Source organism: Pseudophryne corroboree, chromosome 1 (genome assembly GCF_028390025.1).
Source record: "Pseudophryne corroboree isolate aPseCor3 chromosome 1, aPseCor3.hap2, whole genome shotgun sequence".
NCBI lineage: Eukaryota > Metazoa > Chordata > Amphibia > Anura > Myobatrachidae > Pseudophryne > Pseudophryne corroboree.
The window spans coordinates 600,180,759-600,208,223 of record NC_086444.1 but is presented as its reverse complement, the minus strand read 5'-3'; the positions used below and the strand labels follow the sequence as shown (position 1 = coordinate 600,208,223).

The 27,465-nt window shown below is 47.0% G+C and overlaps 1 long non-coding RNA gene across 1 annotated transcript in view; it reads left to right on the top strand.

Moving 5' to 3' along the window:
* Positions 1-27,465, top strand: part of LOC134927205 (uncharacterized) — a 90,608-nt gene that overhangs the window by 29,477 nt on the left and 33,666 nt on the right. Inside the window, exons 2-3 of the long non-coding RNA XR_010177581.1 lie at positions 16,452-16,642; positions 24,653-24,848. This is a non-coding gene — a long non-coding RNA (uncharacterized LOC134927205). The remainder of the gene's footprint in view (positions 1-16,451; positions 16,643-24,652; positions 24,849-27,465) is intronic.

Below are 27,465 nucleotides of genomic sequence, written 5' to 3'. Positions count from 1 at the left end.
TTTGCCATTTTGGAAGGCAGAGTACATATATCCTGTCAAAGTCGAAAAATATAGCGACCTATGATGCCTTGTACTAACCCCAATGCACGTGCCCGCTGCTCGCGCACCGACTCCCCCGTGCGTACGCATCCCCTCAGGTTGCGTAGGGGATGCTCTGACGTCGCCTGCGCATGGGGATGGGTATTTAGGGCGGTGTTTGTGTGCGACTAGCGAGCGACTCGATCGCTACATATTTAACCAATATAATGCGTTTTATAGTTAATATTCCCCTTCATAATGTCAGCAAGTATGGTAAGTTTAAAACGGCTCTTGGACCTGAGAGATTCCTCTTTGCATGCTGGGAGGGCTCAGACAAAGGTTGGAGGGTAGTGTATGGTGTCCAGCTGTGGGGTATTGAAGGGATGTTGTGCCTATGATAATTGGGAGGGACTCACATAGTTCCTGCTCATGGTTATGCACAGAAATAGAAAATAAGATTAATTGCATTCCGAATAAATGACACATAAATGCAGGGTGGGTGAATGGAATTCAGTCACTTCTTTCCCACAGACTGAAAACAATAGCCTTAGTTACACTAAGCTTTGAGATTCTATGAAGAGGGCTTACACCTTTGTTTATGAATAGGTCCAGGTTTTTCTCCAGAAGAATGAGTGCTGAGATGTCATTGTCTCAACCGAGGGAGGGTGACAGTGAGGTGGACAAGGCCCAGAGACAGAGTTTGTTTGGAGGATCCAAACAATAGCCTTCCTCAATATAACAAGACAAAGAGGAATTTAGAACACTAACTAGTCCTAGCCATCTCCCACTTCTTGAACTAACCAATGATCCCAGGTGCAGTACATGTCCCACCCCCTAACCAATGGAAAGAGGGCACATAGTATCTATTGTAGTATGTCTTGAGCTAGTAAATAAATATAGTTTGCAATAGGCTTGGGGACACAAGACTCTACTCTCCACAAGGTTTTCATCACTGATTAACTGAGAGCTGGATTTCCAGATTGCGCCTGCGATTCATTCCCATATGTGTAAGTTATTCTCTGTAACCAACTTATTCTCTGTATTTGCCATACTCTCTCTCTCTCTCTGTTATTGTTAAACTGTTGTATATTGTATATGTGTAGTTATTATGTTTAGATATTGATGTTAGCCTGTAGTGTATCAACTGTTAACTGTTTTCCCCTTTTTACATAGCTAGATATTGTTAGTAAAGGTGTTGGAACCTTAGCAAGGTATTGTGTGTTTATTACATTACTGAGGGTATTCGGAGCGTCTCAATCGCTCAAGCAGCTTTTGTATTAATAAGGTTAAGCAGCGTTATATCGCTACAGTATTTCAGTAATAAGGTTTACAGTATAAACTCAATCTTTCAGTGTGTTGCATACAAGGTTTACTGAGTGTCATCCCGTGAGCGTCTGGGCTGCTCGTGTTCCCCTCGTGGTCACGAGCGTCCGCTACGCTAGTAGCGTAGCATTACGGTGGTCGGCCGCCCATAGCGTGCTCGACACCAAGCGTTAAGCTGTGAGCGAGCGTGCCGCATGTGCGTCTCGACCACGGCTAAGCGTCTGCTACGCTAAGTGCGTACCCTTACGGTACCCCATACGCCAATTGCGTACTGAGTCTCTTACCCACATATAGTGAATGTTATAAGATAAATATTTAGCTTTATCAATTGGCAGCTCGTCCGTCCTCCACATATCCGCACTAGCGAACACAGACTTTATCTGTCAGCAAGGGCGGGAAGGCAGTATCCCTTCGTATCCGTGTTGGTGGTGAGGGATACGGTAGTGCTGACTAGATAAGCGTCTGCATCGCTACGCTGTAGGAGTGCTGGTGGAATCCGGAACCGGAAGGTAAGAACAAAACGCTATTGTCTTTTAAAACTGTTTATCTCTGTTTTGCGTACGCAAAACACGCACACACCTGCATTTCTTTTCATTTGTGTATTTTCACATCTCATTTTCCTGCTTGCCATTTATAATTGATAACGTGCTGAGAAAGATTTGTTGCTATTGGTAGTTAAAAGTAATATTAATACGTTAAGGAGTAAATTGTAAAACACGCACACAGCTTTACCTAAAGATACAAGGAAAGATCTGTGTGGTGCTCGGTAGATGATTACAGTTAAAGATCATCTACATTGATATAAACGTGTTAGTTGTATTTCTGTGGATATACCTGGCTTGCGTACACGTGTCTCTAACAAAGGGCGGGACTAGCGTACGCGACGCAAGGGCCGACGCACGGAGCGTATATTGCGCAACGGAGCGTCTGGGTACGCCCACATAATACAAATCACACGATAGTATTGTTTTAGTAGGCGATACGGAGGCAACGCGATAATAGCGCAAATCAATCTCAGTGTCCAAAATTTTAAGCTAATAGATCCTTCTCTAGTTGCAACTCCTCGGGATTAGCCTGCGATACTGAATGAAAGGGATTTCTGCGCAGAAACGAAAGTAAAGAGTATATGAGGTGAAAGTGTGTGTATACATATATATAAGTTTCTAATTTTTGGGTGGAACCACAGGAAATCATCGAGTTCTCGTGAGGTACATACGTGTAAGTGACGGCACGGTGGCTTGGGAGGCATCCCTTGTTAAACATATTAAAAGAAGAGCATTAGAGTATAGCAGACCAAGAGGTCTACTGTAGCACAGACCAGGAGGTCACGGACCAGGAGGTCCAGGTACAACAGACTAGGAAGTCCGCTATAGATAAAGAGTAAAGAAGCACAACACCAGGAAGGGTTGGTGCGGTACCCATATAGGCCATTAAGCTCCGGCTGAAGGAATTCGCAGCCACAATTTTCGATTCCACTGGTCGTTCCGCACATAAGATTAGTTGCTTATGTGCAGAATGATTGTACCGCATGTAATTGTGTGCATTAGTTAGTAACTTGACCCAGTACCATTTGCGTACGCTAGAGGGGTCATAAACGCTATTTGTACATTCTAACGTGATTTGTGTAATTTTTTTTTATTTTAAGGGAGGTTCGCTGGTCACTCGGGAATTCTCTAACAACCGATACTTGCTGGGGACTGGTAGGTCCAACACTCCCCAGTAAATAAAGGTTCATAGGGGCCCTAGGTTGGGTACAGCAGCTCTGAGTCAGTGATTGAAGTACTGGCCAACGTGGGCGAGAGTGGGTGAAAGCACTCGGTCGAACTTTCACCGTCAGCTTACCCCGGGCAACTTGGTTTTTGTAAGGGTTCGCTGAAGACCCTGATTTGAAGGTCAGAGGTAGTGAAAGCAACACCTGCAAAGATGGGGGCCAGTTGTTCAGGTAGGGGGCGATCAACCCTGGTTCAGGTTGATTTAGTAAACCGGCCCATAAGGTCGGCAAGGTCTATAACGTGTGATACAGACCAGGAGGTCCGAGATGGATCACACACAGAGGTTTTATTCAATGAATGGGAAAGAATGACTGTGCATGACGGGGAAAAGTTCCTACGGGTAGGCAGTTTTGGCCCCGAGGTGTTACAAAATCTAAGGAGATGGATATGTCTCATTAAATCTGCAAAGAGACGGATCAAACATTATGATTATTTACAGTTATGGCAATGGGAAGGTGAAATACTAGGAGGATTAGCTTATACAGCTGACTCTCACTGTGGTAAGAAAAGTATGGCAACAAGAGAGAGGGTGGTTACAGAGAGTGGCACACTGGGGTATGATAAGCATGCACTTAGCAACTGTATTATTAATGATAAAAGTAACAAATGTGACAAAGATAAAAGTAAAACTGTTAAATGTACAATTGTTAACCCGTGCAAGTTGCACTCCATGTTAAACTTCCCTCAGGATTACCAGCAAGAAAGTGAGCCCAGCACGATGTCGGCACCTTTTCCAGCAGCCATCATACAAGACATCCAGGTGGACGCGACCAAATCGGTAAAGGCAGTAATCAAACCCCCTAACAGAGGGTCAGGTGAGGTCGTGTCCACAGGTACGTACGGTGTTATATATCACGCACAAACAAATGTATCTCATATTGTAGAACCAACACAAGATGATGTAGTTAAATTTAATCCTGTCAGGGTGATCACAGTCCCCAATGGGAAGACTGACGCTCAGGGAATCATTCCCGTCAAGGACAGTGCAATGCGCCGTCCCTGGTCCCGGACAGAATTAAGGTCAATTATGTCTGAATTTCCTGATCCTAGGAAAGATCTAATTGCATGTCAAAGGTTTATTAAAGAACTAGGGAACTCCACAGAACCCACCAACAAAGATTGGCGAACAGTGCTGAGGGCATGTTTGCCCTCCAGTGTTGACCCTGCGAAATGTATTACTGATTGTCAATTAGACACAGAAGTACCTCAAACGGAGGAACACAATCAGGAATGTATTAAGCAGATCAACCGACAGTTAGGAGTATATTTCCCTGCCGTTGTCGAGTGGAACAAAATTTTCTCCATAAGACAAAACGAAGGGGAAAGTACTGCTAATTATTTCAATCGAGCACTGCAAGTAATGGCTAGAAACACTGGGATCACGGACATCAAAACAAATGTACATCATAGGGAGGTAGCTGTGTCCATATTAATGGACGGCTTAAAAGACACACTAAGAATCAGGGTACAGACCTCTCTACCTAACTGGAGAAATATCTCGGTGGCTGCATTAAGAAAGTCCGCTGTTGGGCATGAGCAAAACATCACAAGACACAGGGAGTCGCAGAGTGATAAGCTGATGGCTGTAAGTATACAGGCCCTGACCACAAGGCCACCTCAGTATAAGTCTCTGACCCCTGTGGGTAAGTCAAATGTGGTAACTTGTTATTACTGTCATAAAGAGGGACATTTTGCACGAGACTGTAGATTGAAAAATGCACAAAAATCATATCAACCCCCTAGACAAGAACAAGAGCAAAGTCATAACACACGAAATTGTAATCAGGAATCACCTAGGAAGAAGTTTGGGCCGCACCTGTAATATGCAGTCAGGAAAGGTGATCTTTAGGACTGATAGTAAGCCTGAGGGTACAGTTAATGATGTTAGGAGGTCAGTTCCTTGTAGACACAGGAACGGCCGGGTAAACGTTGTAATTTGTCTGTAAATGTTTCTTTTTCCCCATCTCTGACGTTCATCGGCAGAACTCAAACATCACATAACTACTTGATCTTTGCAGAAGTCTACCTAACCCCAGTGTGACCTACCGACATCGGTGTGTCCTGACCAGGCACAAAAGGGTGGAGTGTGGAAATACTGGTGGGGAGGGGACTGCGCAGAGATACCAGTGGATGTGTTGGTGTGACAGCCTGATGGTGAACGGAAGATCTGATAATGTTTTTTTGTTTGTTGTTTAATGAAAAATGTGATGAATTGTTCTCTTTCTCGTTTGTTTTTTTCCCCTCTTCTCTATCATGTTCTTATGTTTTAAAGATGGTATGTCACACATCAGTTAGACAAATGGTAATGCAAGATTTTTGCTCCTTACAGAAAGATCGCAGATTTGGAAGGAATGTTGTATCGCCAGAATGTTCGTTTGGAAGACTGAGAGACAGCACCTTTGAGATGACAGCAGAGCAAGAAGAACAACAAGACTAGAGGACATAAGACAGCGTAACATTTTTCTCTCCCCTCAAAGTATTTTTTTGTATCCCCATTACAAATTTCTCCTTTTCCTCCTATAAGATGGACTTGCCCCAAGAGACTGTGATCCGGATTTTCCTGTTGACCATGATGTTGACCATAGCAGTCTGTTTCGGTGAGAGTACCATGGAGGTCGAGAAAGGATCTGGAATGGGTTCTGATGACCAGGATGGAGGCGTAGTTTTCCAAGAGCAACATAATCACAGAGTAAAGGCGAGTATCAGAAAACGATCTGATAGCATTGACAATAGAAGGAATTGTGAAGGATTGTTAGCTGAAGAGAACTGCATCTGTAGGCATTGTGACAATATAGTTGAGGATGGGTGCATCAAGAAATGTCAGTCCAGTTTTAATGTCCACATGGACCGGCATCCATTGAGTGACTATCACTCCTTAGTGGGTAAAGTGTTAAATCAGACAGACTGTTGGGTATGCTCTCAAGTACCTCAAGGTCATAGCAAATCAGGACTAGTACCATTCCCTTTAACTGTAGGAGAGGTACTTGAGTTAAGTGGTGGGAGGCCGGTGGACAGGAGGTTTAATATCTCTAGTCCTCCCAGTTGGAAGCTCCACCAGTACCATGTGGATAAGTCCTTAGTATGCTTTAACATTTCCAATCCCCGAAAGCCGGGAAATTGGGAAGTGTCATGGAGTAATCAAACCATGACATTCTCACATAGAGCCGACAGAATGCCCATAGACACAGAACTTATACGCCAGATCGCCAACAGTGGAAAATATTTCCGGTATAGATATACTCTAGGAAGTAGGACCATGCGAGTTGGAGAAGTATCACCAGGATACTGTGCACATATCGTACAACCTGATATGTGTACTAGACAGATGGGAGAGTTAGGGTTAGGAGATTTCACATGGAAAATTTGTAACATGGTTATGTCATACTCAGTCCCATATGTTCTCCCCGATGATGCATATTTCATATGCGGGAGGAAGGCATATAGGTTCCTCGCCCCAAACTCAGAGGGATTGTGTTATGTTGGAAAAGTACTGCCTGAAGTAATGACTGTATCCCATAACAAAATGAAAGACATTCACCGCGGTGCCCAAGCTCCTTATACTCACACTCATTACGAGCACGTCGTTAAAAGGCACCTGATAGAGAGGACAGAGCATCCGGACTCTGATCTGATCCATGAATCCACCGGGATTCAATTCCTACTCGCGTTAGATATCACTCGTACCGCCAGAGGAGTGATAAATTATAAATATATATCTGCGCTAGCGAACTTGTTAGACAATATCACCGAAATGTATGACGACACGTTCAGGTACACTGGGAAAGAGTTACAAGCCTACAAAACAGAGCTGGTTCAGCATAGGATGATTCTCAATTATCTCACAGCAGTGACAGGCGGGTATTGTGTTACCCTAGCGACTCAATATGGTGTAAAGTGCTGCACGTATATTACAAACAGCACTGAGGACCCGGCCGAGGTCATAGACCAAAAGATGGATGACATTTTGCAATTGAAGTGGGAGTTTCGAAGGAAACACAATCTCACACTCGCTGCTGTGGGTAATGAGCTGACCAGTTGGGTGTCATGGTTGAACCCACGAAATTGGTTCTCTGGTTTAGGAGAATGGACCCAAGGTATTATAATGGACGCTGGGAAATTTCTCTTGTGTATTCTGGGAGTCATCATATTGGTTGGCCTGATATTTAGATGCGTTCGGACTTTAACGAAGTGTAAAGGTAGTACCAGAGTGATGAGTCTGAGGAGCGAGGACACTGTAATAACAACAACTAATTTGATTTATGACCCAACGATAGAGACAATGTTGTGATGAAAATGTGATTCCACGGTCCGTTTCTTTCACCCGTTTCTCCTTTGTTTTCCTCCAAGGTACAAAGACATCCGCTTGGAAGAAGAATTTGACAACCTCTTTTATACAGACCATTGATGGACTATGCCACAGACCCCCAATATCCCTAGTGACTTTAACTTTTACGATAGCCCAATACTTTAGAGACTGTAACTTTATGGACAATGGAAAAGCTTTTTGCTCGCTATTTATAGCAAAAGCACCGAGAGACATCAGACAACATGTACATCAAGGCAAGACATCAGACAAGACCTCAATCGGCGACTGTTTATTTAAACTCACATAGTTTACGACTGCATTTATAACGATTGTTTCTTATCTTCATCTCTACAACCTCCAGGTAATGACACACATATTCGACAGGGAATATAGACACATATATCAGCACTCACATGTTTCCCCCCCCTTCATGTATCATCAACTAAATGTGCTCCCCATTTGTTGCAACCAAAAGCCGAAAAGAGCTCGGTAGAGTTTGACAGCCCATCCACAGACCCTTGATACGGGATAAGAAGGATTCAAATGTATACTTCGCAATACCTCGAAGCTTGATTTAAAAGTTAAAACACGTACGGCACGATGATACATGACCCCTCAAACATAGATTCATACACACATGCTTCTACTATCTCACTAGGTCATACCTTTCCCACCTTCTCCTCTCCTCCCTCTACCCAATCATAAAAAGGTATTCCATGATGACATATATTTTTCTGTTTGAATTGTTTAGGAAGTGGCAGTTATTGATGACTGCCAAAGGGTCGACTGTCAAAGTCGAAAAATATAGCGACCTATGATGCCTTGTACTAACCCCAATGCACGTGCCCGCTGCTCGCGCACCGACTCCCCTGTGCGTACACATCCCCTCAGGTTGCGTAGGGGACGCTCTGACGTCGCCTGCGCATGGGGATGGGTATTTAGGGCGGTGTTTGTGTGCGACTAGCAAGCGACTCGATCGCTACATATTTAACCAATATAATGCGTTTTATAGTTAATATTCCCCTTCATAATGTCAGCAAGTATGGTAAGTTTAAAACTGCTCTTGGACCTGAGAGATTCCTCTTTGCATGCTGGGAGGGCTCAGAAAAAGGTTGGAGGGTAGTGTATGGTGTCCAGCTGTGGGGTATTGAAGGGATGTTGTGCCTATGATAATTGGGAGGGACTCACATAGTTCCTGCTCATGGTTATGCACAGAAATAGAAAATAAGATTAATTGCATTCCGAATAAATGACACATAAATGCAGGGTGGGTGAATGGAATTCAGTCACTTCTTTCCCACAGACTGAAAACAATAGCCTTAGTTACACTAAGCTTTGAGATTCTATGAAGAGGGCTTACACCTTTGTTTATGAATAGGTCCAGGTTTCTCTCCAGAAGAATGAGTGCTGAGATGTCATTGTCTCAACCGAGGGAGGGTGACAGTGGGGTGGACAAGGCCCAGAGACAGAGTTTGTTTGGAAGATCCAAACAATAGCTTTCCTCAATATAACAAGACAAAGAGGAATTTAGAACACTAACTAGTCCTAGCCATCGCCCACTTCTTGAACTAACCAATGATCCCAGGTGCAGTACATGTCCCACCCCCTAACCAATGGAAAGAGGGCACATAGTATCTATTGTAGTATGTCTTGAGCTAGTAAATAAATATAGTTTGCAATAGGCTTGGGGACACAAGACTCTACTCTCCACAAGGTTTTCATCACTGATTAACTGAGAGCTGGATTTCCAGATTGCGCCTGCGATTCATTCCCATATGTGTAAGTTATTCTCTGTAACCAACTTATTCTCTGTATTTGCCATACTCTCTCTCTCTCTCTGTTATTGTTAAACTGTTGTATATTGTATATGTGTAGTTATTATGTTTAGATATTGATGTTAGCATGTAGTGTATGAACTGTTAACTGTTTTCCCCTTTTTACATAGCTAGATATTGTTAGTAAAGGTGTTGGAACCTTAGCAAGGTATTGTGTGTTTATTACATTACTGAGGGTATTCGGAGCGTCTCAATCGCTCAAGCAGCTTTTGTATTAATAAGGTTAAGCAGCGTTATATCGCTACAGTATTTCAGTAGTAAGGTTTACAGTATAAACTCAATCTTTCAGTGTGTTGCATACAAGGTTTACTGAGTGTCATCCCGTGAGCGTCTGGGCCGCTCGTGTTCCCCTCGTGGTCACGAGCGTCCGCTACGCTAGTAGCGTAACATTACGGTGGTCGGCCGCCCATAGCGTGCTCGACACCAAGTGTTAAGCTGTGAGCGAGCGTGCCGCATGTGCGTCTCGACCACGGCTAAGCGTCTGCTACGCTAAGTGCGTACCCTTATGGTACCCCATACGCCAATTGCGTACTGAGTCTCTTACCCACATATAGTGAATGTTATAAGATAAATATTTAGCTTTATCAATCCTTTATCAATTTATTGGTATCTCTGTCCCTTGGTTCCCTATATTCCTTCTTTGTACCCCTTGCTTTGTTTTCTGCATCTGCCCTTCTGGTTTGTCCCCTGCTTTCATTTGCGTCTCCCTGCCTTGTTTCCTCTTGACCATGCCCCGTCCCCGCAGATCTGCTCCTCCCCCCTTTCCCCCACCGTCTGGCTGATGCGGCTCGCCCGCTCGCAGCTGCGGGCTACAGGCATCCCCATGTTCGGGTGGTTGCCTCCCCTCCCGCCTCGCCCACTGTTACCGCTGGGTCTCTGAGGAGCCCTCTGCTGACGTCCGCTCCCCTCCACTGTCTGGCGGTGGGCGCGGTGTTGCTGCCGCGAGAGCTGCAGGGCGCCCTCTCCTCTCATCTCCTCTACCTCAGTACTGAGTACTGGGGCCGCTGCTGGCGTGGGTCACATGGGCTCCCATTTTGGTGCCTGGAGTGTTGGGAGACCCGTTTTTTTCCCCTCTGTGGTTACGGCCGCAACACCGGCTGCTGTTTGTGGCCTGGTGCAGTCTGGCAGCGGCGTTTCCGACCCGTTACTTTTCCGCGCGGGCTCTTCTAATGCTGCCCCCGCCACGCTTGCGTCCTCCCCTTTTCCGGCCCAACAGTCCCTTGGGAATGGTCTTACTATATTCCCTGTTTCACAGATTGTGCTGCCTGCTTCAAGGGGTTTGTTATGCAACATGGGCTTGGTGCACCATCTGCTGGCCAGCCCAGAATATTGCATGTAGTTTCTACTGAAAGTGCTCTTTCCGCCACTTTTATGGTGCTGGGCAATGTTTGTCATGCAGTTTCCCTGGGTTTGTTTTCAGTTACTACGGTGTCTGGTGCTTGGTCTGGGGCCCAGTTCGGCCCAATCATGAGTAAAGCCATTACGCCCGGTTTGCCCGTGCCTAGGTCCTCCATGTTTTCCCCTTATTTCCCTGCATTGGTATCTTCTTCGCAAGGGGTGCAGCCCTCATGGTCTGACGCGATAACTCCCGTGTTCCCACGGCCTCTTTTACAGGGTCTTACCCTGGGGATTTTGCGCATGCTTCTCTTCAGCAGACGCCGTATTAGCAGTTGCCTTTTGCTCCTGCTCCTTATTCCCTGCCTCCGGGTTATATTGCCCAGCCCTCCTGGCCCACCCCCTACGGTCCATCTGTTGGATTGCAGAATGTGGCTCCTCCGGGTGCGTAAGCCCCTTCTTCCCATTTTGCCTTTTCAGCACCCCCTCCCCCCTTGCCGCCCCCCCCCCCCCGTATCTGTTGGGGTTCCTCCCTCCCCTCCCCCTCCTCTTTCTGACTCCCCCTCGGGCGTTGGTGTCTTTGGTAGTGTTTCACCCTCCTGCTGTTTCAGCTTGCAGATGATCTTGTTTCCTGTGACATGAGGGTGCGCTTGTCGACGCTGAGGACTGGGCTTTCTGGGACTGCTGTGTCTGGGGGATCCAGGGTCCCTGAAGAGGATTTGCCGGGAACTGTGGCCGGGGCCAAAGACGTCGCAGGCCCTTCTGGGACTGGTGAGCATATTGTTACTTATTCCTCTTCTGCCAGTTCTTCTTCCAGTTCTTCTTCCGATTCTTGGTCGTCTGGATCCCCCAGGCACCCGCGTAAGTTGGCTAGGCTCATAGCGCACTGCATACACAAGAAGGATAGGAAGGCCAAAGGGCAGGGTGGTGCCGTTGCGGCTGACCCTCTTTTGTTTACGGAAATGGTCCATTGTGCCAACGCGGCAGTTACTAGGGTCTTGCGTAAGAGAATGAGGGACAAGATTAGGAAGGGCATATATGTCAACATGTTTACCCTTACAGACGACATGAGAAAAGCGTTTGATAAGGCTAAGAAAGTTGGGGGCATTGGGGAAAATGCTTATCACACTTTTCATAAGAGGCTCCGTGGTTTCTTGATCTTTTCGGCATGCTACGCGGATACTAGACCGTCCGAATATCATAATGTGATCAAGTATTTATTTCTCGTACACGAGATGTACTTGAACTCCAAGGGTTACGCTTGGCGGGATTATGACGAGAAATTCTGCAGAATCAAGATGGTAACCTGACGTTGCCCATGGGTTTTAAGGATGTTGAAGTGTTGCTTGAGGTCACTCAACATGGTAAGCCCCCGGCAGATTTCCAGGGCAAGAAATCTGCCCTGGGTGTCCGCCCGGGTGCGACCACGGGGGCTAAGGGTAAGTGTTTTGCCTATAATGACGGTAAATGCAATTATCGTTTTTGCCACTCCTGTAAAGTTTGTGGGGGGGGGGAGACACCTGGCTAAAGAGTGCACTTCCGCTGCAGATGTTAGAACCTGCGATACGCCCTACGTAGCCGGAAGTAGCAAGTAAGGCGTTTTTCCCCATTAAGGTTTTCGAGTTGGTTAAGTGGGTGTGTTCTTATCCGGATGAGGTTTCGGGAAGGTTTTTATTGGAGGGTTTTCGTTTTCGTTTTAGATTGCCCATTTCTGGTCACGTTACCGTTGTTGCTCGTCACAATTTAAGATCCACTCAGGATTTCCCTCACATAGTCGCCCGGAAGGTTGAGTCGGAAGTCCTTTTGGGTCGCATGTGCGGCCCTTTCTCTCTTCCCCCTTTGCCTGGTTTGTGTGTTTCCCCTCTGGGGGTGGTTCCCAAAAAAGCCCTGGATAAGTTCCGCCTCATTCAGCACTTGTCCCACCCACATGGGAGTTCGGTTAACGATGCCTGTAGGGTTCGATAACAATCTTTTGACGAGGCTCTGCAGATCGTTCGTGGTTTTGGCCCCGGGGCTCTGATGGCCAAGCTGGACATTGAGTCTGCTTTTAGCCTTCTACCAATTCACCCTGATTCCCTGCGGTTTCTGGGTTTCCGTTTGGGAGGGGGTTTTTACGTTAAGTGTTTGCCCATGGGGTGTTTGGTCTCTTGCGCCTACTTTGAGAAAATCAGCTCTTTTTTGCATTGGTGTGTCCAGTCAGCCTCCGGTCACACTGGGGTGGCTCATTACTTGGATGATTTTCTCTTTGTAGGTCCAGGTGGCAGTACAGTTTGCGGCGAGGTTTTGGGCATCGCAAGTAGTTTGTTGGTTTAGTGGGGGTCCCCATAGCCTCTGATAAGACCGACGGTCCCACCTGCTGTCTCAGTTATTTGGGGATCGAAATAGATACAGCTGCCGGTTGTTGTCGCCTGCCTGCTGGGAGGGTTCAGAAACTCCTGGATCTTATTGATGAGTGTTTGAGTAAATGTAGGGTCCGGCTTAAACAGGTCCAATCAATCCTGGGTTCTTTCAACTTTGCGTGTAGGATCATCCCCATGGGGCGAGCTTTTTGCTGTAAGCTTGAGAGGTCCACGGCTGGCGTTTCTAAACCTCATCATACTGTATACCTATCCTGCGAGAGCAGGGATGATTTGCGGGCCTGGTCTACTTTCCTGGTTTCCTTCAACCGTGAGGTGTTATGGCAGGGCGAGCATTGTTTTAATAGCTGCCTTCAACTTTTTACGGATGCTGCCGGTAGTTCTGGTTTTGGTGCTTTCTTTATGAACGAGTGGTGTGAGGCTCCTTGGCCCGTTTCATGGATAGCTCGCAACTTTACTAAGAACTTGCTTCTCCTGGAACTATTCCCGTTAATCGTGGCGGTGGAATTGTGGTCTACTCATTTGTCCGACCAGAACATTGTCTTTCACTATGATAACTTGGGAGTCATGCATGCTGTTAATAACCAGTGCTCCTCCTCTCCCCAGGCTTTGCACTTGCTTCGGCATTTGGTGCTCAAGTGCCTGAGGCACAATATTCATTTCACGGCTCGACATGTCCCTGGCGTTGACAATGGGATAGCAGACTCTCTTTCCCATTTTGAGTTTGCGAGGTTTCAAGAGCTTGTTCCGGATGCGGAGGCTTTCGGTTTGCCGTGCCGACCTTTCCTCTGGAGGATCATCAAGTCGGTTTCTGGGTAAACCATTAGAGGCATGTTGTGTAGTTTGCGGGTGTTTTCTCTGTTGGCCACAGATACGGAGCTGATATGGAGTCTGCCCTTGCGGACAGTCTTCTTTTCCTTCTAGGCTTGGTTCCCTGACTTTGTGTTTCCAGCCATGTGGCTTTTGCTTTGTTCGTTTCATTTTTATTACAGGATGCTCTGGCATTGTGCGCCCTCGCGCAACCTCAGGCGACTTGGTCCGGCTTGGATCACCGGGGTCCAGCTGAGGGTGCTGGCTGCTGACTATTACTCTGGGCCTCGCAGTTTGGGGTCATTTTATTTCTATAGTTTCAGTGCTGCAGAGAGTGGGGCCTATTCTTTGTTGATGGGGGCAGCTGCTCTGGCTGCATCAGGGGTATTCCAGCGGCGGCTATACAGGGGCCTGGCAGCTGGAAATGTTCGGCTTCTATGTTTTCTATACGTTGATTATGCTTGTTGCGCCTGTTGCGCTAACCCAAAAACATAGTTTACCTGTCAGTTTTTGAATGGCTAGCATTCAGGAATTGAGGGTGTGAAGTGAATTTTGAAATTTTCCTCCGAGGGGGCCGAATTACAATTGGCACTCTTACGGTCCACGGGAGATTTTTTGAGTTTTCTCCTTCACTTGGGTTCCTTTCTGTTGTTGTTGTATTTGTCTAAGTTTGAATTGTTGCTGATATTAGGGTTTCTCTTTTTCAGCTGCATTTGGCTAGTTGGCCATTCATACATTTTTTGGGCGGAGAGGCATCCTGGCATCCTATGGCAGGATAAATGGCTGACTTTTTTGGTGACAGGGTAGTCCAATGGTTAGGTGTGAGAGGTTTGCGTTGGGTAGGTTTGCTTCGGCTTCTTTTCCATCATGAATGAAGGTGGGGCTGGCCCGACTGGATTGTCATTCACTTTTGTGGGAATGACTTGGGTCGAGTTAAGGGCATCGACCTCATCCTAAGTGTCAAGACAGATTTGGTGGCTTTGTGAGCCTCTTGGCCTCAAGTGAGAGTGGTGTGGTCAGATATTGTACCCCGTTTTCACTGGTGGGGTGCTGTTCGCTTCTCTGCCAAAGAAAAGACTCGTAAGAAGGTGAATTCTGCGGTGTCTGTGTATGTGAAGGCCATGGGTGGTTTGGTAGTTCAGCATCCCCTGCTGGTTCTTCGTAACTGCCATTTTTATAGGGAGGACGGTGTTCACCTTTCTCCGGCAGGCATTAGTGTGTTTTTGGTGAGCATTTTTAATTGTTTGGATAGTTAGTTTCGGCTTTTTTGGTTTTCTTATGTTTGGATGGCGTCTGTGGTTTAGGTAAATCTTGTTGTGGCGGAAAGTCGCTACCAGCCAGCAGTCAAAAGCTTGCATAAGTGTTCATTGTGGGGCACCCCCTTTTGGTAAGACGGCGAGTGTGTTCTCCCCCTGCAGGTGGACTACGGACGTTCCCGTGCGGTTTCGTCCATTGCTCTGCTAGAGTAAAGGGTGGTGAGTCCTACACAATGCGTGTTATGTTGTTAGGCGGCGGTGGTAAGTCCCCTCCTAGGTTATTTGGTATTATTCTAGTTGATTAGTGCTGGTGAGTTGGTAGCGCCTTTCTTTGCCATCCTCCAATACATGGTTAAAATGAGGTCATCAAACAACAAATGCCTGTTGACCTTTTAAATCTAGCAGTTGGTGTCCATGTCGTTATTTCTTAGTGCTAAGCTAGTTTAAGTATATATATATATATATATATATATAAGTGTGTCATAATAAAGTTATGGGCGACTTAAGTTATGACATGTCCTAACTGATATCCACAAAGAAATATCCCCGATACATCCCATGCCCCACAGTGATAGGACAGTTCCCTGTCCATCTATGGGGAAATTAGATTACTTGGATGAAACGTGGGATCAGAGTTACAATGATCATTGTGGTATATTTTAACTCACACTAAGCTTTGCTGTCAACCATGCAATGGATGTTATCCACTCATGTTTTAATATATTAAATTAAAAGTTATATTTTAGTTTTCTTAAGAGTGCCCCAACCAAGAGCCTCTCTTTATTCTTGAAGTTCATAATACAACTTTATTGACGAGACCATACTTACCATATAACGTTGGTTTCTCATGATCCTCTGAGATGAGCACAATGCAAATTTCTGTCCTGTGCAGAACCAACCCCTCCTTTTTGATAACTCTTTCATCTGCAAAGAAGTTCTTCCAGAAACTTAATTCGCAATAGACTTTTATAAAAACCCAGGACAACGGAGTATAGGAGAAAGGGGCAAACAGAAAATGAATTATCTAAATCTCGCTCTTGCAACATATTTATACAAAAAAGTATATTGTTCTGTATTTTAATGCCTGAAATAAAGCACAGGATATAGTAGGATGTCACGTATCATGATGTCTGTTGCGGACTGTAGAAACTAACCTGCATGTATTTGCACTGTGCATTTTCTGGAACCAAGTGTACACAATTACAGGCCATACAGTCCTACACAATTCAGTTGCAACTCTGCTTGTGACTGATTAGGCACAACTAGGAAATGATGGGGCAGTCCAACTGTCGTACAGTAATATGTACAATTGTATGTATAGATGAATATATGTGTTCACACTGCATCAGACCCTGTTTGCATAACTATCATCATACTTTTGTGATGCTTTTGGAATAGGTAACCACGCTGTTGTTGTTTTGTGTTTTTTTTGGTCACAGTCTAATAAACATGCAGCTGGATGACTCAATTTATCCCACAATCCGTTCAGCCAGAGGAATACCATTTGTCATTTAATACAAGGTTATTATGAAACTAAACAGAATAACAAGGTTAAAGATCATTGAACCATCATTATGTCTACAAAATGGGTCTCAGGCATGATGACTACAACAAAGAAAGATGGCACAACGTGAGTTTACACTGGCCCATTACATCTGAATATTATTTATTTATTAACAGTTTCTTATATAGCGCAGCAAATTCCGTTGCGCTTTACAATTGGAAACAACAGTGATAAAACGAGTTTTATGGTAAGAACTTACCCTTGTTAAAACTCTTTCTGCGAGGTACACTGGGCTCCACAAGTCTGGACAATGGGGTGTAGAGTAGGATCTTGATCCGAGGCACCAACAGGCTCAAAGCTTTGACTGTTCCCAGAATGCACAGCGCCGCCTCCTATATCACCCCGCCTCCCAGCACAGGAGCTCAGTTTAGTTAACCAGCCCAATGCAGTAGCAGGAAAAGAGACGACAACGGTTAGTAGCCACATACACTACACTCTCACGACAAGAGAAGTGTCAGCGGCTAATGCCATATCAACCCAAAGAAGCTAAGTGCGTCAGGGTGGGCACCTTGTGGAGCCCAGTGTACCTCACAGAAAGAGTTTTAACAAGGGTAAGTTCTTACCATAAATCTCGTTTTCTGCTGCGGGGTACACTGGGCTCCACAAGTCTGGACAATGGGGATGTCCTAAAGCAGTTCCTTATGGGAGGGGACGCACTGTAGCGGGCACAAGAACCCTGCGTCCAAAGGAAGCATCCTGGGAAGCGGCAGTATCAAAGGCATAGAACCTTATGAACGTGTTCCCGGAGGACCACGTAGCCGCCTTGCACAATTGATCAAGGGTCGCACCACGTTGGGCCGCCCAAGAAGGTCCAACAGACCGAGTAGAATGGGCCGTAATATGAACAGGAGCTGACAGACCAGCCTTCACATAAGCATGCGCAATCACCATTCTAATCCACCTGGCCAGGGTCTGCTTGTGAGCAGGCCAGCCACGTTTGTGAAATCCAAACAAAACAAAGAGAAAATCAGACTTCGAATAGAAGCAGTTCTCTTCACATAGATACGGAGAGCCCGTACCATATCCAAAGACCGCTCTTTGGGAGACAAATCAGGAGAGACAAAAGCTGGAACCACAATCTCCGGATTAAGGTGGAACGAAGAAACCACCTTAGGTAAATATCCGGGACGAGTCCTAAGAACCACCCGGTCACGGTGAAAAATCAGATATGGGGAACTACAAGACAAGGCATCCAAATCCGACACTCTTCTAGCAGAGGCAATAGCCAGCAAGAACACCACCTTAAGGGAAAGCCACTTAAGGTCAGCTGAACCAAGAGGTTCAAATGGAGGCTCCTGCAACGCCTCCAAAACCACCGACAAGTCCCAAGGAGCCACAGGCGGCACATAGGGAGGTTGGATCAGGGACGGATCTAGACTTTTCTTTAGGGGGTGGCGATTTTCTGTTTAATCTTGACTCCTCCCTCTACAGTCCCAACTTCTCCCATCTGCAATCCTAACTCCTCCTCCTCTCAATTCTGACTGAACTTTTTGAGTGAGACTGAGATAGTGCTTTGTGATTGTTCTATGTACATGTGACTGTGCTATGGGGTAATTGTATTTATTAGCCCTAGTACCCACACACCAGCAAGTGAGGGGCAAATGCTCTGTAACCCTTGCTTTCCTGGCTCCTCTATGCTGCTGTGGTATAAGCTGCAGCACATCGTTCTGCCTAAGGCTCTCCCCGAAGAGCTCTCTTCTGCTCAAAAGTGGGCGTGGCTATAACTGTGTTAGGTTGGGCAGTCGCCCCCTTCGCCCCCCCCCCCCTCCCCCCCCCCTAGATCCGGCCCTGGGTTGGATACGCAACACACCCTGAGTGAAAGTATGAACATCAAGTAAAGTCGCAATTTTTCTCTGAAACCACACCGACAAGGCAGAAATATGAACCTTGAGGGAGGCCAGACGCAGGCCTAAATCTAGGCCCTGCAGTAGAAAAGCCAAAAGTTTGGCTGTACTAAACTTGGAAGCATCATAATGGTTAGATGCGCACCAAACAAAGTAGGAATGCCAGACCCGATGGTAAATCCGAGCAGAGGCCGGTTTCCGGGCCCGCAACATAGTTTTAATGACCTCTTCAGAAAAACCCTTAGCTCTTAAGACGGAAGCTTCAAGAGCCACGCCGTCAAAGACAGCCGGGCTAGGTCCTGGTAGACACAGGGGCCCTGAACGAGGAGGTCTGGGCGTTGTGGAAGTAGAAGTGGACGCTGTGACGATAGGCCTTGCAGGTCTGAGAACCAGTGCCGTCTGGGCCACGCCGGAGCTATGAGAAGCAGATTTCCTTTTTCTTGCTTGAACTTCCGAATTACCCTGGGCAGAAGTGACACTGGAAGGAACACGTACGGCAGCCGAAACCTCCATGGCACTGCCAGCGCATCCACGAATGCTGCTTGAGGATCCCTTGTCCTTGCTCCGAAGACCGGAACCTTGTGATTGTGTCAAGACGCCATCAGATCCACATCTGGAAGACCCCACTTTTCCACGAGGAGTTGAAACACTTCTGGATGGAGGCCCCACTCGCCGGCATGCACATCCTGACAACTGAGAAAGTCCGCTTCCCAATTCAGGACTCCCGGAATGAATATTGCCGATATTGCCGGTAGATGGCGTTCTGCCCAACGTAGAATCCGTGAGGCTTCCTTCATTGCCAAACGGCTTCGAGTGCCGCCTTGATGATTTATGTAAGCCACTGTGGTGGCGTTGTCCGACTGTACTTGAACAGGATGGTTCTGAATCAAATGCTGGGCTAGGTTCAACGCATTGAAGACCGCCCGCAATTCCAGAATGTTGATCGAGAGGAGAGATTCCTCCTTGGTCCACCGACCCTGCAAGGAGTGCTGCTCCAGCACCGCACCCCAACCTCTTAGACTGGCATCTGTCGTCAACAGGACCCAGTTGGATATCCAGAAGGGACGGCCTCTGCACAATTGTCGGTCCTGGAGCCATCAGAGCAGCGACAGACGGACCTCCGAAATCAAAGAGATCATTTGAGACCTGATCCGGTGAGGCAGGCCGTGCCACTTGGCTAGAATCAGCTTCTGGAGGGGGTGAGAATGGAATTGAGCATACTCCACCATGTCGAATGCTGATACCATGAGGCCCAGCACCTGCATTGCCGAATGTATCGACACTTGCGGACGAGAAAGGAAGCAACGAATCCTGTCCTGAAGTTTCAGGACTTTCTCCTGAGACAAGAACAACCTCTGGTTTTGAGTGTCCAACAGCGCTCCCAGATGCACCATGCTCTGAGCAGGCACCAGGGAGCCTTTCTTCCAGTTGATGAGCCACCCGTGGGCTTGTAGAAACTGGACCGTCATATCCAGATGACGCAGGAGAAGATCTGGGGAATTTGCCAGGATTAACAAGTCATCCAGATACGGCAGTATCCTGACCCCTTGACGGCGGAGTACCACCGTCATCACCGCCATAAGTTTGGTGAAGACTCGCGGAGCCGTTGTTAAACCAAAAGGTAACGCCCGAAACTGGTAATGGAGGTTGCCAATAGCGAACCTCAGGTATTGTTGATATGACACTGCTATAGGAATATGCAGGTAAGCATCCTGTATGTCCAGGGAGACCATGTAGTCCCCAGGTTCCAAGGCTAGAACTATAGAGCGAAGGGTTTCCATACGGAACTTGGAAACCTTCACAAACTTGTTCAGTGCCTTGAGGTTGAGAATGGGCCGGGAGGACCCATTCGGTTTCGGGACTAGAAACAGTGGAGAATAGTACTCCCGGCCCCTCTGAGCAAGAGGCACCTGTACTACGACTCCTGTATGCAGGAGGGTCTGTACCAGCGAATGCAGAGTGTTTGCCTTTGTCTGGTCCGATGGGACGTCTGTCTGGCAAAATCGATGAGGGGGTAGGTTTTTGAAGGCTATGGCGTAACCTCGAGTGACGACTTCCCGCACCCAGGCATCTGAAGTGGTCTTCAACCATTCCTGGGTATACCCCAGAAGCCGGCCCCCCACCCTGGGATTCCCCAGGGGGAGGCCCGCCCCGTCATGCGGCAGGCTTATTGGTCTTGGTTGCAGGCTGACAGGCAGCCCAGGCTCTTTTGGGCTTCGGCTTACCAGGTTTGGAAGTGCGGGCCTGCTTATGGTACGCCTGACCTTTTACTTTACCTGAAGGACGAAAGGGGCGAAAGGACGTGCCTTTGGCCTTCGACACAGAAGGAGCTGTATTAGGCAGACAGGCAGTTTTGGCAGTAGCCAAGTCAGCCACTATCTTATTTAAGTCCTCCCCAAACAGAATATCCCCCTTGAAAGGGAGTACCTCCAGGGTTTTTCTAGAGTCCAGATCCACAGACCAGGATCTCAGCCACAATATCCTGCGAGCCAGGACTGACGTAGTAGAGGCCTTGGCTGCTAGGATACCGGCATCAGAAGCCGCATCTTTAATATAGCTAGAAGCTGTGACAATATATGACAAGCATTGTCTAGCATGGTCAGAGGAGATTTCAGCTTCTAACTCCAAGGCCCATGCTTCAATAGCCTCTGCCGCCCATGTAGCTGCAATAGTGGGCCTTTGTGTAGCACCCGTGAGGGTGTAAATCGCTTTCAGACAACCCTCGACACATTTATCCGTAGGCTCTTTTAGAGACGTGATGGTAGTGACAGGTAGAGCTGAGGAAACCACCATCCTAGCCACATGTGAGTCTACTGGAGGAGGCGTTTCCCAATTCTTAGACAGCTCTGGCGCGAGGGGATAGCGAGCCAGCATCTACTTTTGAGGCACAAACTTCATACCCGGGCTTTGCCAGGGTTCCTGATGTATATCCACTAGGTGGTCAGAGTGAGGTAAAACTTGTTTAATCACCTTCTGACGCTTGAACCTATCTGGTTTCTTAGGAGGAACGGATGACTCTGGATCATCCGTAATCTGCAGAATTAACTTAATAGCCTCCAAAAGATCAGGAACATCCACATGTGAACTACCCTCCCCATCAGCCGTATCTGAGTCAGAACCTGTGGGGTCAGTGTATGTGCTGTCTTCATCAGACGAGGTGTCAGTGACAGCAGTGGATTGTGAGGAGACGAGCGCTTGCTTAGAGGACCTCTTGGACTTAGGCGAGCGATGGTCAGACTTTTTAGTAGTCAGGGACTGGTTCAACTTCTTTAATTGAGCAGATAAATCATCTGCCCACGGCGGGTTAGCTGCAGGGACCACATACGGTTGTACCGGCATTGGGGGTCCCATAGGGGGTGTTAGTTTATGAACTAGCGTATGCAGAAGCGTGGAAAAAGCGGCCCACGGAGGGTCAGTATGTGCCTCCGTTGCCCCAGTCCCACTGGGGGGCAAGGAGCCCCCAGAACCAGAGCCCACAGCTGCTATATTCTCCCCATATGTGCCTGTGGCTTCAGCAACACCAGCAGTGTGTTCCGCCCCAGAACCGTTACCCTCAGAAGCAGACATGATATAACTTGCAGTATCAGGTAACACAGTACAATTATTAGCAGCACTATATCCCTAAACCCAAACCCCTGCGCAGTGTAGTCAGCACAAGCAGAGATAAAGGAGAGATATGGTGACTAAATCACAGAGAAAAATACGTAATACAGTTTATCTTTGTGAAAATCCTATAGTAAATAACACCTGACGCACCAAGCCCCCTCAGGTTATAGAATATAGGGATAGCAAGTTGAGTGAAAGACACGAGATGGACACCACTCAGCTATCAATGCACACACAAATAGTCACAGTTTGTACAATGCAGAGGTTATTACAGACAATAATACTGCACTGGACTAGCTTACACAGCTATATAACAATAGATATAACAGTACACAGTAAGAACTGGATGTATATCACAGGGTAATTGTACTAGGAAACCCTGACTAAATGCACTCTTTCTTAACTAACACTGACTAAAAAAGGCAGGTAGAATACTTAAGTGTCTTGTAAAGGCACAGCGCTGACAACCAGGCGGCTTTACATAGGAGGATTTGCCCAAGCAGTCCCAGGAACAGTGAGCTGAGGAGTAATGACGACGCAGACACTGACAGGGAGTGAGGAAAAGACAGAGATGCAGCTCCAGGGCGGGAACACTTGCTGGAAATGGCGCCCTGGGGCTGGGGGAGGGGCTTCAGGTCTAAGCCTTATCCCTCTTGCTGGCAAAACCACCGGGTACTGTGGGCGATATTAAAATCGGTTTTAAGAGAAAACCTGACCTGCGCCCATGCCCTGGTGATCTAGTGGGATCGCCTGTATCCACAGTGTCCACTGCCAGCACGCGCGGCCCGCCTCCCACTGACCACACCGGATCGCGATAGAGACCAGGTCCCGCGAGCGGGACTCACTTACCACCTCCCGAAGCGCGGCCACGCGATCCTGGAGAGCCCCAGCCGTGTGTGTCTAACATGAAGAAAACCGGAGCCTCCGCTGTAGGTACCCGGCAACCAGGGCTCGGGAGTGTACAGCGCCGCTGGGGAGAGCTGGAGCTGCAGCAGTGAATGTCACAAGACATTTACCACCGCTGCTGCCCTTGAAGTCTTCACTTTTTACCTCATAAAAAGCTTTTCTCACGGCTGCTTGGAGCAGCCCCTCTGTTAAGTGCCTGCTTAATGCAGCACCAACTGACAAACAGCTCCTGTGCTGGGAGGCGGGGTGATATAGGAGGCGGCGCTGTGCATTCTGGGAACAGTCAAAGCTTTGAGCCTCTACACCCCATTGTCCAGACTTGTGGAGCCCAGTGTACCCCGCAGCAGAAAACAAAACTGGGTAATGACAGACAGACATAGCAGTAGGAAGGCCCTGCTCGCAAGCATATAATCTATAGGGAAATAGGCATTGATACACAAGGATAGGTGTTATCTATTGGATAACGGTCCAGCAAGATTGCAAAGGTTCTTAGCGGGCTGTATGATGTGTCACACAGCAATGTTGGCCAGGGGTCAGGTGCAGAGGTGTAGCGTGTAGCCATGGTGCATTGAGCACATGTGTGTATCCATTCATGCAGGAGATCACATGGTCTGGAAGATGCTTGTTTGTGTAGGAGTATAACAAATATCATCATATAATAAAGGTTCAATCAGACTCATGACCCCTGTGTCACCTCCTGCCCGATATCCCCACAGCCTCATGGCCTGTTATTCCAGCCTCCTGCCCTGTTACACCTTCCTCATGTCTTACCAGCTTCCTCATGTCTTACCAGCTGTGTCACTCCATCCGTCTGCCCTGTGTCACTCAAGCCTCTTGCCCCCAGTGTCTATCTAGCCTCCTGTTTCTCCAGCCTCCTGTCACTCCAGTCTCCAGTTCCTTGTCACTCTAGTCTCTAGCCCCCTGTAACTGCAGCCTCCTGCTATGTTACTCCAGCCTCCTTGCCCCTGTCGTTCCAGCAATTAGCCCCCTGTCACTCCAGCCTTCAGCCCAAAACTCAAGCCTCCTGCCTTCTGTCACTCCAGCCCCTGCCTCTTCAGCCACCTGTCCTATCCTCCAGTGTCACTGCAATAGCCAACCCATTCCCCAGCCCACTCTGACTTGCCTTCTTCTATTAAGCCTGCATGCTCCTCTTCCTTAAAGCTGACTGGTTGATACAATGTATCTGCTGTCAGCATTGTGGATGAAAATTCTGTGTTTTCCTACCTGTATACATAAGTATTTGGTGTAAAGACCAGGGGAAAAACATGGAGTTAACAGGAGACCACTGACCATGGGTCTCCTGCACCAGCTGCATCTCTGGAAAAATGTCACTCTGAAGAGGAGAAGCCCGATGAGTACCAGCAGGTTAGCAGGGTGAAGGGTTAATGCTACAGGATGCTAAAGCCTGAATGTGACAGGTACCAGGGCCTTGGTTCAGGCAAATGGTGGAGAGCACTGCCCTGCTGCTGGGTGACTCCTGGGAGAGGACAGGGTATAGGCTCCTGGCAGATTTTGCTGGCTCCTATTGCAGTGTGATATGTCACTAGCAGCAACAGGGCACGGCCAGGGGCTTTCACCATCTCATTGACCTGTTTTTCACTTCATGCTATCTTGTCTCCCATCTGTCAGCTTATACAGTATCTGTCACATTGTATGCTGTGTCTCTGGTGGCCATCTGCCTTCTAAACCTTCCTTATTAATTAGATGTCTCTTCCTACAGTGTCACAGCATGGAGAAAGACGTGGCACATACACAGAAGGAGAGCTGCCGGGTATTGGTGCACACAGAAGCAGTGATGGTGGGACTGCGGCTGTGGCGCCCTTCCCAGGGCAGGCGCATGGATCATGAGCTCCACTGGATCAACCCTTGCTAGACCCCTGGTCAGGAGGATATGAAAATGAAGAAAGAGAAAATACGTGAGGATATGCGTGGACTGTACAGTGGGGATGTAATTGGATAGGAAAGTTTATGAATGTTATGTCTGTGGTTCCGGAATTTGATAAGCTTGCCTGAAGAGGTCAGTTTTCAGGGAACGCTTGAAGGTTTGGAGACTAGGGGAGAGTCCTATTGCGTGGGAGGGCAATCCACAGAGGAGGGGGGGGGGGGTGCAGCAGCCCAAAGTAAGTCCTGCAGTTGTGAATAGATGTAAAGCTTGTGAAGAGCGAAGAGGTTGGGTTGGAGATATTTTGAGATAAGCAAAGAGATGTATGTTGATATAGTTTGGTTGATGGTCTATTTTATATTGCATACGGGAGAATACAGGTAACCAATGGAGGAAAATTAGACTTACAGCTGCATTCAGAGTGGATTGTAGTGGAGAGTCTCTTTTTGGTAAGACCAGTAAGAATGCGGCAGTGTCTTGTGTAAGATATGGTCATCATTTGGATATGTTTTTAGATGTATGTGAGGATAATTTGTCCTCCATTGGCTACCTGTATTATTCCGTATTCAATATAAGACAGTTCAGAGTCAAGAATGACATTTAGGCAGTGAACTTGTGGGATAGGATTGATTGTTTACTTCTCAACATTGATAGAGATATCAGGTTGGTAACTACTATTGGTTAGTGGGAATATAATAAAAAAAAAAATTTAATATTAAGTTTGGAGGTGGTGAGATTACACCCAAGATGAAATGGTAGAAAGACATTCAGTGACACAGACCATAGATGTCTTGGAAGCTCACTATCCCATAAGAATGCTAGAGTAAGCGATTGCAGATATGCCTGATGGGTATATTATCAGCCCACTAGATGCAAAGTGTGGATTCTGTCAAATTCCACTGGGTGAGGAATCATCCAAGCTCATCAAGTTTATGTTCCCGACAGGTAGATATGTGCATTTCATATGGAATCTTTATTTGTAGTGATGTAGTCCAGAGATGCATGGAGAAGCTCTTTGCTGGACATCGATGACAGATTGTTATTGATAATATACTAGATACATTTACAGTTATTTATTGTATACTACTGCAAAATCAAAGATTCATCATACTGTATTCCAAAAGTACAGTAGTATGACCAACAATTCGTCAAGAGCACCATGGTATTGAGACCACCATGTGTAGGGTAAAGGAGGCCAGGTTTTGGTCTGCCATCTAATGTGACATTAAAAGAGAGGTTTTTATGGTGTGCACCCTGTCACTCGCTTAGAGCTCATCAATGCAATTACATAAGTTCCCAACCTTGATATGAATGCTTACAGTAGTGTGATGAATATTTTCAAATGTAGGGTGAAATAATGACAAGGGAAGGCATGTTATGAAAAGTCTGTGTGGAGATTAGCAGCCCTTGCACAAGGTCAGACCGAGTCAGTTCATACACCCTGTCGCTATGTGTTGCACTGGTCACCGTGCAACACAACTGAACAATTATGTTTTGTCACACAAACTGACAACACATTTACAGGTGTTATATCCTCCAGCTCAGTCATAGACACCGAATACTACACCCCCAGACTGGGAGATACTGCCTTGTCAAATAGAATCCATTCAGGTAACTATGGCTTAAGATATCACAAGCAGCTGCCATCATCACCAGGTCTGTGTTTTCTACTGTCTATGCTTCATTGTACTCACCTTAATCACTGCCTTAGTCCATCCCCACATGACTGCTTATTGTTGCTATTTTGTGTACTGTTGTACACCCTTTGAGATTGAGATGCAGAGAGACATGTCTACTGACATGATGCGGGATCATGAGGGTTTGCACTGGACTCTGATAGGTCAGGAATTATACCAAATGTTTGGTTATGTTTGGCGAATGCATGCACATTAGTAATAAGAAACACACCTTGCCACAGTTGAGTGTTGTTTAGTGTTATTTCTATAGGTCTACATTTGTCATCTATTATAAGTGTCAGACTGAACTGTCAGATCGAAAACTCACAGACAGCCTAACACTCTCCGTAGTATTCTGTGAAGGCCCAATAGATTATTCTTCAACCTCAGTGTATTTGTTTATTGGCTGTGCCTATGTGGATTACCTATTCTTAGAGCTAGGAGGTGATGCGTGAGAAGTTACAGATGTATGAGCTTGGCGGACACTGGCTTTTGCGGTGAGCATTCTGCTACCAGCAGTAGCAGAACCATTACTAGTGAAAGTGGCAGTGCTCCCTGAGGGGAAGATATATTAAGCCTGGAGAAGTGATAAAGTGGAAGGTGATAATGCACCAGCCAGGGCCGTCCCGAGCTTAATTTTTTTTGGTAAGCGAAAATAAGTTTGGAAGCCCCTTGATGGGATCCACTGTTTACAGGGACAGCATGCACGCTGCCACAAAAAGAGTGTGGTTTCACAAGGAAGGGGCAGGGCCACACAGCAGTTACCCTTAAGGGTACAGTGAGCTAGCGGGTGACTGGGGAGGCAGTGACAGGGAGATAGTGGGTGACAGGGAGATAGTGGGTGACAGGGAGATAGTGGGTGACAGGGAGATAGTGGGTGACAGGGAGATAGTGGGTGACAGGGAGATAGTGGGTGACAGGGAGATAGTGGGTGACAGGGAGATAGTGGGTGACAGGGAGATAGTGGGTGACAGG